Genomic DNA, 12410 nt, shown 5'->3' with positions numbered 1-12410 from the left:
GATTTCGCCTGAGGCGACTTAGTTGTTGTGGATTATGAGGCCGGGCATAGCAAAGTCATAGACTGACGAAACTGCGAAGCATGAGCACGACCCGACTGCCGAGAATCACGTAACGATGACAAGGAGGCCAACCTGCCACTAGTTACCGTGAACAGGGGTGGAAGCAAGCTCCAGCATTTTGGAGCAGGAACTGGAGCAGCAAAAGTCTTATTTTGGAGCAGCAGTTTTTGAGCAGCAAAAGTCCTATTTCGGAGCAGGCTTGGAGCCATTTATAGGCATTTCGGAGCACTTTTGGAGCAGGCTGGCAACATTAAATGCGACTGAGAGCAATTTTGTTTGCAACTTGTCCAAAAACTGCATAAATATTGATTGCAGATCCCACAGGCCATAATTAATTAAAAGGACTGCAATTGCTCACAAGATTTTTGCTTGAGTTCATGAAAAAAAAAAGACATGTGGCAGCTACTACAAACAGTAGTAACAATACATTAGCTGTTGCTTACATTATACATTAGCTGTTGCTTACATTACGTTTGATACCAAAATCTGTCCCTCTAAATCCACTTAATTGCATCACTATAGTGAAAACTATGAAGAAAAAAGGACCTGCACTGTTTGCCCGATTCTGTCACATAACACTTTAAAGCCTTTCAATTCTGCATAACTTTTTAATAGCAACAACCAAACCGCCAAAAGTGTACAGCAGACTCTCGTTTATCTCCACTGGCTCCTGACTGCTGGCTCTGCGATTGTATCGTTGCGCGTTTATTGCTTAGAGCTGCACACGCAGCATCATACCATCCCGCGGGGACGAGGATTGCGTCGACCTGTACACGATTGCGTCCGATTGATGGATCGATCGATGCACGGACGGACGGACGGATGATAATGGCTTTACCCTTTGTATCGGGCGGCAGCTTCCGCCACCTAGCCTATAATTCCTCCATTGTTAATTTTTTTTCCTGTTCCTTCTATTTCGCTTTTAAAATATCTAGTTGGACTATCTTTTTCCTCTCCAAATTCACCCCTCCATTGATTTCCCCCACCAATCTTTTTTCTCATCCACTCGCAAGTCCTACCCAGCAAACCCCAGCGCTCTCTCTATGTCTGTTGCTGTTCCTTCGGGTAGGGCTGGGTGGAGTTCAGCGCACCTAAGTGCTCTATGGTCTCCGTTTCAGTTCTACAGGCAGAGCACAAAGTATCCACTGCTTCAAATTTAGAACTAAACGTTTTTGTTCTCAGAGCCCCTGTCCTAGCCTCGAAAAGCAATTAACTGCCCCCCGAGTTATCAAATAACCGCGAGTTATCAAATATATATATATATTATATATATATATATATATATATATATATATATATATATTGTAACGGGCTTAGGTTAATGCTGAAGTGGCGGCGAAACCACAGTGGCGACCGAGTCTCTCATCTGTTCAGGTCAGCAGGTGCTCGGTCTGAGCGATGGCAGTGCGGCTACCTCTTCTTCTTTTCCTCAGTAAATATAGGATGATGCCCTTCTTCTTCTTCACAATGGCCCTGGGGAGAAATGAGGGTCATAGTATGGCTTGAGTCGTTGGACATGCACAGTCTCGCGACCACGTCGGCGAAGATCGGAAGACGGTGTGAGGGGCTCAATAAGGTAATTCACGGAGGATGTGTGCTCCAGGACGTGGTAGGGGCCATGGTATTGCGAAAGAAGTTTCTTTGAGAGGCCAGGAGCAGTGGAAGGAATCCACAGACAGACAAGTGAACCAGGTGGGAAATCCAGATCAAGCTGACCGTCGTCATGGTGGTGTTTCTGGTGCCCCTGAGTGTCTGCCGCGAGCGACCGTGCAATCTGGCGGCAGTCTTCGGCGTGCTGGGCAGCTTCAGAAATAGTTGTACGCTCAGATGAGGCAGGGCGGTATGGAAGAACTGTGTCGATGGGAGCGGATGGATGTCGGCCGTAGAGCAGAAAAAATGGGGAGAAACCGGCGGTGGACTGAGTAGCAGTGTTGTAGGCGTACGTAATATAGGGTAGAACGAGGTCCCAGTTCGTGTGGTTGGCAGCAACGTACATCGCCAGCATGTTACTCAGAGTGCGATTCAATCGTTCACTTAGACCGTTTGTTTGCGGATGATAGGCTGTACAAGTCCGATGAATGATATTCCACTCGGTGAGTAGAGATTTAACAACATCAGACCAGAATACGCGTCCTCTGTCACTGAGGAGTTCACGAGGAGCACCGTGGCGAAGTATAAAGCGCTGCAATATGAAGGACGCCACTTCACGAGCTGTAGCAGCTGGGAGCGCAGCGGTTTCTGCATACCGGGTCAGGTGGTCAATGGCAACAATGACCCAGCAGTTGCCAGCAGCAGTGTATGGCAGAGGGCCGTATATATCGATGCCAACACGGTCGAAGGGGCGAGGAGGACACTGCAGTGGCTGCAACTGTCCAGCAGAGTGATGAGGCAGTTGCTTATGGCGTTGGCAATACGGGCAAGGAGCGGACGTACTTAAGGATGAAATTATACATGCTTCGCCAGTAGTACCGGAGACGGATGCGATTGTACGTCTTGAAGACTCCAGCGTGGCCGCATTGGGGGTCAGCGTGGAAACAGGTACAGATTTGGGACCGGAGATGTCGGGGGATGACGAGAAGCCATTTCTGCCCATCAGAGTTATAGTTGCGCCGATAGAGTAGATCATCGCGAATTGTAAAATGTGAAGCTTGGTGACGAAGGGCGCGGGATGCTGGAGGCTTAGATGGGTCAGAGAGAAAGTCAAGAAGAGAGGCAATCCATTCATCTTTATGCTGCTCAGAAGACAAGTCGCAGGTGGTGAGCGAAGGCGCAGAGGATTCGAGGGCGGAGAAGCTGGCAAGCTCGGCCGGTATCGGGGAGCGGGGGACAGGGCATCAGCGTCCTGATGCTTGTGGCCCGACCGATATAAGACACGCATGTTATACTCTCGGAGACGGCGAGCCCATCGAGCCAGGCGACCGGAGGGATCTTTGAGCGAAGAAAGCCAACATAGGGCATGGTGGTCGGTGACCACGTCAAACGGACGGCCATAGAGATAAGGTCGAAACTTTCCAAGGGCCCAGACAATGGCCAAGCACTCTTTTTCCGTCACGGAGTAGTTCGATTCAGATTTCGTGAGGGTGCGGTTCGCGTAAGCAACCACATATTCCTCGAATCCAGACTTGCATTGGGCGAGCACAGCCCCGAGGCCAACGCCACTGGCGTCCGTGTATACTTCAGTTGGGGCTTCCGGGTCGAAGTGACACAAGATGGGTGCTGCCGTGAGGAGACTGCGCAAGGTGTTGTAGGCGTTGTCGCAGGCAGGCGACCAACTCGAAAAATCCACATTGCTGCCGAGAATCTTAGTTAAAGGGGCAGCAATGGCCGCAAAGTTGCGAATAAAACGTCGAAAATAGGAACAGAGGCCTAGGAAGCTGTGCAGTTCCTTAATGCAAGTAGGTTTTGGAAACACAGTCACAGCACGAAGTTTGGCGGTGCCGGTGCTGACGCCCTCTTTTGACACAACGTGGCCTAAAATTGTCAGCTCACGAGCAGCAAATCGACACTTTCTTAAGTTCAGCTGAAGGCCGGCGTCCGTAAGGAATGTTAAGACGTGCTTCAGCCGGGATAGATGAGTGGCAAAGCCGGGGAAAATATCACGATATCGTCGAGATAACACAGGCACGACTTCCATTTCAGGCCACACAGAATGCTGTCCATCATGCGCTCAAAAGTAGCCGGAGCATTACAGAGGCCAAAAGGCATGACGGTAAATTCATACAGGCCATCAGGGGTCACAAATGCGGTTTTAGGGCGGTCGTCGGCTGCCATGGGGACCTGCCAGTACCCGGAGCGTAAGTCGAGAGAAGAGAAGAGTTCCACTCCTTGAAAGCAGTCCAGAGCATCATCAATGCGCGGAAGAGGGTAAACATCCTTTCGTGTGACCTTATTCAGGCGACGATAATCAACGCAGAAATGAATAGAGCCATCTTTCTTTTTCACGAGGACCACGGGCAAAGCCCAGGGACTGTGTGAGGCCTGGATCACGTTGCTCTGAAGCATGGTGTCAACTTGGTCTTGAATAACTTGGCGCTCACTGGCTGAGACACAATATGGGCACTGACGCAGAGGGGCGTGGCGTGGTCACCGGTGTCGATATGGTGGGCGACAGTCGACGTGCGGGTCAAAGCGGGTTGGTGTAAATCGAAGGAGGAACGAAATTGATGAAGCAGAGCGAGAAGTTGAGTTCGTTGAGGTACAGGAAGAGAGGCGTCGATGGAGGGAAGGAAAATGTCTGGAGACGAAGTGTCGGGCGCAGGAACCGGCGGGCTGAAGGCATCGACGTCAAGGGACGGGGAATCGCCATTTTCATCGCGGTAGAGAATGAAGTAAATGATTTGCACGGTACCAAGGCACACACCGCGACGCACAGCGGAAGCATATGTAAACAGATTGGTCACAAACAACGCGCTAAGGCCAGCTGACAGAGTGAGGACGGCGTAAGGTATGGACAAGTACTTGCGGCACAGAAAGAGGGGCGATGGGGTAAAAAGTATGTTGTCGTCGCGAACAAGGTCAGAAGTGAGGGGCACAAGAACAGAAGAACAGGCAGGCAGTTCAGTGTCTTCGGCAACGATGGCTTTGGCAGGAGCAGCAGAAGGGGCATCGGGCGGCGAGGAACCGCTGAGCGCAAAGAACTCAAGTTCAGCACGAGCACAATCGATGACTGCATTATGGCGCGACAGGAAGTCCCAACCCAAGATGATCTTATGAGAACAGGTTGGTAAAATGACGAATTCAATCACGTAGAGGATTTCCTGAATAATGACGCGAGCCGTACACGCCGCTAATGGCGCAATAGCCTGCGCGCTTGCGGTGCGCAGCGAGAATCCAGAAAGTGGGGTCGTCATTTTTCGCAAGGAGTGGCAAAAGGAGGTGGCCATGGCAGAAACAGCAGCACCGGTGTCGACAAGCGCCAGAACAGAAACACCCTCTATGGAAACAGCGATCAGATTGGCGGGACATAACTGAGGCCTTGGACATTTCGCTGGTGGCGCAGTTCTCGCCTCAAGAACTGCGGCGTCTAGTTTTTCTCTTGCGAAAGATTCGGGTGCCGACGCATGGGAGAAAGGGAGCGGCAATGAGGAGAAGGTGAGCGCCAGGTGGAGAAGGTGGCGCGATCAGGGGAAGGCGGGCGACTCTGTGGCGGCTCGGCTGGCGGTGAGTAGTCACTGGGAGGAGGCCAGTAACCGGCAACTGGGGAGATTGGCGCATGACGATGGCAAAGCTGGGCCACTTGACCAGGCAGTCCACAAGAGTAACAAATAGGCCGATTGTCACTGGTACGCAAGGGATTGCCGAATTATCGAAGCGGTCGCAAAAAAGGCGTCGGAGTGTGAGGAACTTGAGGCACAGGCGCTTGAGGTGGAGCGTAGGTTGGGCGTTAGTTAGGCGGCTGCGGCCGTGCGACGGCGACAGCATAGGTCAGGGGTGCAGCGACAGGTGTGGGCGGCTGTGCTGGTGAGGGCGGAGGGACCGGTGGAAGGGCCTCAGCCACTTGTTCGCTGATGGCAGTGCGAAGGTCGGGCGCCAGGAATGGAGATTGCACGAAGGGGGATGGCAGAAGCGACAGCTGACGTGCAACTTCTTCACGCACAAAATCTTTGATGTGCGCCAACAGTTGCGAGTGGTCGGGTGCAGCCGACAGGCCGGCAAGCGACTCAACAGGCGCTGCTGCGTGCTGGCGAGTGATGAGCCTCTGCTTGCGCAGCTCGTCGTAGCTCCGGCAGAGACTGACGACTTTGGAAACGGTGCGGAGATCTCGCGACAGCAGCATCTGAAAGGCGTCATCCTCGATGCCTTTCAGAATATGCTCGATCTTGTCCGCCTCGGACATCTGGGCGTTGACGCACGAGCATAGGTTGTCCACATCTTCTATGTAGCTGGTGAACGTCTCACCTGACTGCTGAGCGCGCTCGCACAAGCGGTGTTTGGCGCGTAGCTTGCGCACAGCAGGACGGCCGAACACTTCAATGAGGTTCGCCTTAAAAGCAGTCCACGTGGAGAAGTCTGCTTCGTGGTTTCGAAACCACAGGTTGGCAACGCCGGCCAAATAAAAGATGACATTGTTCAGCTCGGTGGTATCGTCCCACTTGTTACATGTGCTCACCCGCTCGTATGATGTGAGCCAGTCTTCAGCGTCATGATCGTCAGTACCGCTGAAGAGTGCCGTGTCCCGCTGCCAGAGGGAGCCGGAACAGAGGATTCGTGAGCCAACCTGCACGGCTTGGTGGTGGGCGGCTTCAGGCATAGCGGGGGTCGGTAGCGTGCGGTTGCGCAGGTCCAGGGAGGTACGAGGATGCTAAATTGAACCTCCACCAAATGTAATGGGGGCTTAGGTTAATGCTGAGGCGGCAGCGAAACCACAGCGGCGACCGAGTCTCTCGTCTGTTCAGGTCAGCAGGTGCTCGGTCTGAGCGATGGCAGTGCGGCTACCTCCTCTTCTTCTTCTTTTCCTTTTCCTCAGTAAATATAGGATGATGCCCTTCTACACAATATATGTACCCAGTGTTGCTCAGCCGACAATAACACATGGCTAAATTTGGCCGTGTATACTTGCAATGGGCGTAAATTGCCGTTTAGGCGCAGCAGATCAAATTGGCACAGCATGGTGCAATTGGCGTAGGACTTCCACCCCTGCGTGAACAGTTTAATTGCGAGTTATATCCTGTTCTTAAAGTAGCTTGATTTTTGGCAGCTTAGGGCCTTGGCGAGGTACATTAACCATGACTGCTCTTGAAGCCTAGGAAAGCGCAGTCATATGGTCTCCTTTAATTGAAGGAGCCAACATACATAATTTTTGTTACAAATAAATGCCAGTTTCGTTGGATTGGATTTGGCATTTTTGGCTGTGAAATGAGAAGTCCGCTTACTACGATCCTCGGATACAACGAATGCACTTCGTGTGACCTTCAGGTTCGTTGTAAGCGGACTTGACTGTCTTTCACTTTCAAGAATACCTTTGTTAGGCATGGAAACTATGCAAACATACAGTGCAGGTGTTGATGCACCAAGTAGTTTTGCGCACAAAGGAAAGTAACAAAACTCAAGGCAAATAAATTCAATATGGTTTGTAAGCTGCTTGAAGAAAAAGGATAACATATTTTCAAGAGACACAAGAGTAATAATGACCACATAAGCTTTACAAAGTGCTGCTACAGACGTGTGGTGCAAATGATCAGGTTTCACATTTTTTAACTTCACTGCATTCTGCATTGTTACTCCGAGACAAACTATTGCAATTGTGAGCATCGTGCCTAATGTACGATAGGTTTTGCTTCAGGCTGCAATGAAGGCTCAGGTAGGTCATCAAAATGTGCAATAGGTGTGATGCACGAGTTATCAAGCAGTTATGTTTCTTTCAGTTCTTTGTCATCACCAGCACCTGGAGTGTCATGTTACAGGAAAACGTTGGTCTTTTCCTGTTATTTCTCATCGAGAATAACTAACCACTGTGTTATGCTGTCTGTAAAACTACTATAAGCATCAGTGCACCTTAGCTAGGTGTTACGTACGGAGCATGATTTACCATATTTACATGCGTAACTTGCACCCTCGTCTAATTTGCACCCCACTTATTTATTGCCTGGGTTTATAAAAAAACTTTTACTTGCAATCAGGGCATTAAACTTTGGACTGCACCTCCATCTTCCATGTGATATAGCGCGTCGCAAAGCAACATTACTGTGCTGTCCATGGCTTGGCGTTGCCTTCACAAATGAATATGCTTTCCGGATCACGATGGCCGATGGCCCTTCTTGTGTAAACTGTCTTGTGTAAACTGTGTGAAGAGACAATCGGTCATCTCCTGTGTGAGTGCCCTGTCTTTGTGAACGAAAGACGTAAGCTGTGTTGTGCTCTGGACCGCCTTGATCCTCGCCCTTTCACAGAGGCCAAGATCCCTGGTCCGTGGCCCCAACAGTCGACTGCCATCAGGTGCTGTTTTGTTTTCTGCGAGAGACTGCCTTGATCGACACATTGTGACTGTGTTTCCCGTTCCTTCTCTCTTCTCTCTTTAATCCCCTCATTTCCTTCCCCAGTGCAGGGTAGCCAACCGGAAACCTTTCTGGTTAACATCCCTGCCTTTCTCCCCTCTCTGTATCTATCTTTTACTTGCAAATTTTATGCTCCTTGCAGTGCCAAACCATCAGCATGCATGTGAATGTGCACAAGGGAGGCCTGGGAAGATCGGCATGGCCGTTTCGCCATGTGTAGCTAAGAAAAGTGTGAGCGGCAAGAGGACGCCCCCATGGCCGCCTCAAAAAATTTGTATTACGTGCTGTTTACCCGGCTTCCTCGTGCCGGCAGTCCCTTTCCCGGACGAAGAGTTATGACCTGCCGGAAACCACCAGTGCGTGGCGAAGTCTGAAACTCCGAACTGCTTGCTGTTCGATCTGCTGCGAGTCAGCCCGGCCATATTCAAGAGCGTCATTTCAGCTCCCTTTATCTCCATTAGCCCCCGACTGCTGGCATTGCGACTGTACCATTTTTTCGGCCAGTGAGGGGTGCAATATATATATATGCTGCATAATGCCACATACAGGTGGAAATATGCAGCATATATTTCGCATTATGACCTTTGTAGTTATCTTTTAGGATGTGTCAGTGAAATCTGTGTCATTTGCGCACACCCCTTTTGAAGTCTTAATTTAATAAAAAAAAAGTACACACATTAAACGAGTAAACATGGCGTGTTAACAAGAGGCTGAAACTGATAAGCTAAACGCTGATTCCAAAGGAGATTCAATGTGGCTACACCTCCTAGCTTCCATCACCATCTCTCTGAGCCTTTTTTTTTTCTGTTTGACATATGCGTGTTCAGCTCATGTACATGAAGAATGACAGCGCTGCCTCCATTGGAAAAATCTGAGGTATGAAAAGTACCTGTAAGGCTGGCTGAATGAACAAACCACTCCACTTCTCAAGCAGCAACACTTTTTTTTTCCTTTTTTACCTTGCAATTGAATAGATTCCACAATGAATCCTTTTCTCAATCAAGCAACGTAGGCACGTTTGCGATGTCCTTGGACTAGGGCATCATGACATGAAATGCTTGAAAGATGGCACCAATCTCTTTTTTTTTGCGTGTGTATAGCATGTGTTTGTTAGCATCAATGAAGGAACTAGTTTTAATGCTAGTTTCTTGAACACTTCATTGGTATTCAAACCTTTCCTCACCACATATGAACTTCTACCTGAGCAATATCAAAAGTGAGAAGTCCATTGTTATTTTTCTATTATGCACTGACCACGTGGGCAGTACACATGGCTGAATGGTACTGCAACAAAAGATCTGCCTATCTAATACTTCCTGAAACTTGTGCCTAAAAAGGGACCAAACCAATCCCCTGCCAGCGAAGTGATTAAAAGATGTCACATACACACATGAAGGTTGGGGTCCCGTCTATTAGTTAAAATATGAATAGCTCAGGTGCGTCTGAACCCATCTTGCTTTTCCTGCTGTTATTTGGGTTGTGTAAACCATACTCCCAAATGCAAGTTTTTTTTTTTTCAAAATTAACACTTCACCTTTCACATTCGCTCGGTGAGCGAGTGCGAGCTCCCAGTTAACAAACCCCAGCCAAAACGCCAACTGCACTGCTATGCCTTGCAACCATGAACCAAAGATCTCACTCTGTCACATGTGACATCATAAATTTAGCCTTGAGTGGTATGACCAAGAAACTCGTTCTTCAAAGGGGCCCTGAATTATGCATTAAGCATGGTGAGCTATGTTTAAGAAAATTTTCTTTGATGACATCACTTGCTAGGTGCCCAACAAATTCACAAGGCATTTCTCGTGGTTGCCGAAGAGGTGTTTCCGGGTCTCTTTAAATTCAGCTTGCTCAGCAAAGAAAAAAGCCACTCGGCACCAAAGAAGAAAGAAGGAAAGATGCTTTTTTTCACCTGTGAACTCAGGTAAAGGGAGAACTTGTGAAGCCCTTCATCATGCTGGTTGAGAAGTAGAAAAATTTTATGATATCTCCTACATTGACCGCCTCTTTAAACTTTTTCATCACTATCACACGAAGCCTGTTTTTCAGCTGCACGGAGTGACGAAAATGCCTCTTCCAAGCTGCTACCTGGAAAAGAAAAAAAAAGAAACCGACAATTGCAAAATGTAAATTATGGGGTTTAATGCCCTGAAGCATGTGCTGTCATCGCGCAGCAGATGGGTGTTTTTGTAATTCACCTCCACTGAAATTCGGCCAAGGCGGCCGCTACCGAACTTGTGACCTTGGAATCAGCAACCAAATGCCAAAGTCACTGAGCCACCATGACGGGTAGAAAAAGAAATCTCTTGCAAGACAAATTGATTTAGTGATGATTTAGTAATGCTTTCCCACTGCATGTGAAAAGACATTACGTTTGTCATAATAGCCCATGCTTTGCAATTAAGAATGAGATTATTTAAACATATAACGTTGCCAAACCTACAAATGGTGATAAATTCTAACAAATTATATTCTTCGAGGATAGTGCGCTAAAGAAGTGTGCTTACTTGACGTTCTCATTTTTTGCTACAGTATGTAGAGTTTAATGTCCCAAAGCCACATATGGTTATGAAAATGGCATAGTGAAGGGCTCCAGATTAATTTCAACCACATGGGGTTCTCTAATGTGTACTAACATCACACAGCATACGGGCACTTTTGGATATCGCCTTGAATGAAATACCACTGCCATGGCCGAGGATTGACTCAGCAGCTGAAAATCATAGCCACTAAGCTACTTTTTTTTTTACAGGTTCCAAATATTACTTGCACTTAGAAAGTTAAGTTTCAGGATGCAGTAGACACTTTAAAACTTTCAATAGTATTTTATATAACCACACTCACTTCATATGGAGGTGCTGAACTAAGCACTTATGCTCAATAAAATGTACACTGACCTTCTTGAATATCAGCTGTGGATCTTTTCAAGAGAGACTCATCCAGGCTCAAAAATCTATGAATGTGTGCTGCTGCCTGCACATCACATACATCAAACATGAAACAAATTACCGTGAAGTTTCACACCAAAATCTTTTGTTCATCGTGAATAGTGATAAAGAGAAAATACCTGTTCATAGTCCTCATTCTGCAATGCAGTCTGGACACCATCAGTGCAGAACTTCAGGTCCAAGATATCTTCAACCCTTTGGACACATTCAGTCACTCGGCTCTGTGCAAAATGGGGTTAGTTTAAACTGACAAAACAGATGTCCAACTGTCTGCAACATTTTTACATTTTTCATTCATAATTCAGTCACAGCAAAGCACGAAAAAACAAATTTATGCAGCTGGCAACCACATGCGGCATTTTATGTGGTGTTACGAACTGCTTGCGTGGATTACCATCTGCACTAAGAACATGTCTAATACCCCTGCCACACGGGCACTTTCAAAGGCTATCGTGTCGACAGCCTTCGAGTTTCTCAATCATTATTGAAACTCAAAGGAATTCTGCCGCTGTTACACGGCAAACTATCACCGTCGAGAGTTTTCGTCATCTCACACCAAGGTGTTGTGGCGCCACCGTCGCCACCAATAATTTTGCAGGCATGCTAGCAATGACTAGCAATCAGCTTACAAGTTTAACCTGAGAGGGTTAATCACAAAATTTTTATTCGTTATGGTAATATTAATCACTTTTGAAATGAACTTTGTTGTCTTTGACAAGCTGTAGTAGCATTATTGCCCTTTTGAAGAAGCTGATGTCGGCTGTTTTTGTACCACTGGCAACACTGGTATTAAGCTTGCTGCAGTGTTTTGTAGCTCGGCCTGCCTTTTTTTCAGCAAAACAAGCTGTATATTTTAAGGTCCCATGTTTTTCAGAGGTGATACTGCAGTGATTTTATTCCCCAAAGTGTTGCTGTGTGCACTCCATGTCCAAGGGTGCACGCAACCCCCTCTCGAAGGCCTTTGAGATTTTGATAGAGTTCCACAGTGCTACGTTGAGTCGATAGACTACTGACTGGATGACCATCAGAGCCGCTCATGTAGCAGTGCTCAAGTGGCCTTTGAGTCTACTGACTACCGGTTCGGTAAAGGACTGAACTCCTTTTGAACAGTGGGCATTTTAGGATGAATTCTTCAGATGAGTCCCATCATAAGCTGGACAACTTGGGCACCTGTGTATGGTACCCCATAGATGCAATACAAAAAAAAAAGGATAGCATACGCCAACTCAAACCCATCGTTGAACACAACTTTTGCACTGCTGTGCTCACTAGCATTTCATTGCACCAATTTATGCAGCTGACACATGACATATTAAAACATAAAAACAAATGAGGAGAGCACCAACCTAAAATTCTGGTCTATGAACTCAATAACTTTTCAAGAGCATGGGGGCAAAGAGCACTGTTT

General features: G+C 47.7%; 1 pseudogene across 1 annotated transcript in view; it reads right to left on the bottom strand.

The window, feature by feature from the left end:
• LOC144113369 (conserved oligomeric Golgi complex subunit 4-like) overlaps nt 1–12410 on the bottom strand; it is a 57636-nt pseudogene that overhangs the window by 32321 nt on the left and 12905 nt on the right. The window contains exons 4-6 of the transcript XR_013310750.1: nt 11122–11223; nt 10952–11027; nt 9967–10142 (exon numbers count right to left, since the gene is read on the bottom strand). The product of XR_013310750.1 is annotated as a conserved oligomeric Golgi complex subunit 4-like (transcript). The remainder of the gene's footprint in view (nt 1–9966; nt 10143–10951; nt 11028–11121; nt 11224–12410) is intronic.

Source organism: Amblyomma americanum, chromosome 1 (genome assembly GCF_052857255.1).
Source record: "Amblyomma americanum isolate KBUSLIRL-KWMA chromosome 1, ASM5285725v1, whole genome shotgun sequence".
Taxonomy (NCBI): domain Eukaryota; kingdom Metazoa; phylum Arthropoda; class Arachnida; order Ixodida; family Ixodidae; genus Amblyomma; species Amblyomma americanum.
The sequence above is the reverse complement of the archived record's forward strand: the minus strand, read 5'-3'. Positions and strand labels throughout refer to the sequence as shown.